This window comes from Geospiza fortis, unplaced genomic scaffold, assembly GCF_000277835.1.
Source record: "Geospiza fortis unplaced genomic scaffold, GeoFor_1.0 scaffold102, whole genome shotgun sequence".
Classification (NCBI taxonomy): Eukaryota; Metazoa; Chordata; class Aves; order Passeriformes; family Thraupidae; genus Geospiza; species Geospiza fortis.
The window spans coordinates 2,890,111-2,891,716 of record NW_005054373.1 but is presented as its reverse complement, the minus strand read 5'-3'; positions in this window follow the sequence as shown (position 1 = coordinate 2,891,716).

The following is a 1,606-nucleotide window of genomic DNA, read 5'->3' as shown; positions in this document are numbered from 1 at the left end:
CCCGCTGCAGGTCAGGTGGCAGTGCTGGTGCTCAGGGGCAGCCCCGGGGCCGGATCCCCTCTCAGTGAGGGTGTTTGCCACGCAAACACCTCCTTGGCTGCCTTTTACTGAGCACCAACACTCACCACTGACTTCTCAACTCTCTGATTGAGCACCGCACTGCCGGGATCCCCAGCCTGAGTGTGCCAGCTGAGCGGCTCAGGAATTGTGATAACCTCAGCCCCAGGGAGCTGGGAAGGGAAAGGGAAGGAAAAAAAGGAAAAAAAGGAAAAAAAGGAAAAAAAGGAGGAAGGGAAGGGAAGGGAAGGGAAGGGAAGGGAAGGGAAGGGAAGGGAAGGAAAGAGCTGCAATCCCTGGGAGCCGGCTCCGTGTGCCCCTGCATGCACAACATCAACACCCCAAACTCCCAGAGAACCCAGAGAATCCAACCCCAAACACGCCAGGTTCCAGAGTAATTCAATAAAAAGGCACGACGGGTCATTGCAGTGCCCCTTAATGGTGGCTGCACGGCGCTCCGTGCCGCTCCTGCCCCCCCGGCCCCTCGGGGGGCTCCAGGACAGCCCCTGGCCCTCTGCCCCCGTCCATCTCCTCGCTGTCCCCGTCACTGCCCGACATGATTGAACAACTCTAATTCCTTATTTAACGATGTCAAAGGTTTTTAGGAAATTGACTGTATTTCACCAACGATATATTTTTTCTCGATGACAGAGTGGTTAAAATGATTTTTAAACCAAGACAGCAAAATAAAGCAGTAATAAAATCAATAAAAGGTGCTTAAAACATTCCTTCTATTAGGTAATGGCATTTAAAATATCCGTAGCTTGTAATGGCACTTAGGATATGCCCGAAAATCAATGAGCTAAATTACTTATTGAACTAGTTAATTTGAACATTGAGTTTTATATGTATATTGATAAAACAAGTGACAAGAACCACGGCTGTGTTCGAATTCCACGGTCAGATATCTCCCTCTGCCGGGAAAAAAGTCGGAAAACTCCACTAGAGACTCCTTTCTTTTTTTTTTTTTTTTTTTTTAGCAGGAACGCTAAAGGATGTAACAACTGAAAACTCCACGAGAGGTCTCAGACTCTGCAGGGTTTGTAAATTATTGCTGTTTTTGCCAAAATCTCTGAAGTTTTATGATGCTGAATACCAACAAAAAACCTTCAAAATACCATTTGGTATTTTGAAATACCAAAATATTACCACTATACACAGAAATATACAAAAAACATGTGGGAACTGTGAAAAAAACAAGAGGATATAATATGGCTTTAAAAAGTGTGAGATCACCCTCAGCAACTTTGATATATTTCATGTTAGCAACTCCTCCGTGTAGACTCTGAAGTAACAGCCTCAGGTAATACTTTTTCTTTTTTCTTTTTCTTTTGTTTTCTAGAAATAAAGAGTGAAAGACCAAGTTCTGCGTCAGCTTCTGCCCCTGAGGTGCAAAAATGGGGAGGGGGAAGAGGGGTTTCTAAAAGCGGGAAGAAAAAGAGGAGTTAAAAAAGGGAGGGAAGAAAGAGCAGAGAGGAGTGAAAAAGAGAAGAAGGGGGTGAAAAAGAGGGGAAAAGGGGAGGATAAAATGAAAGAAAGGGGGAAAGGG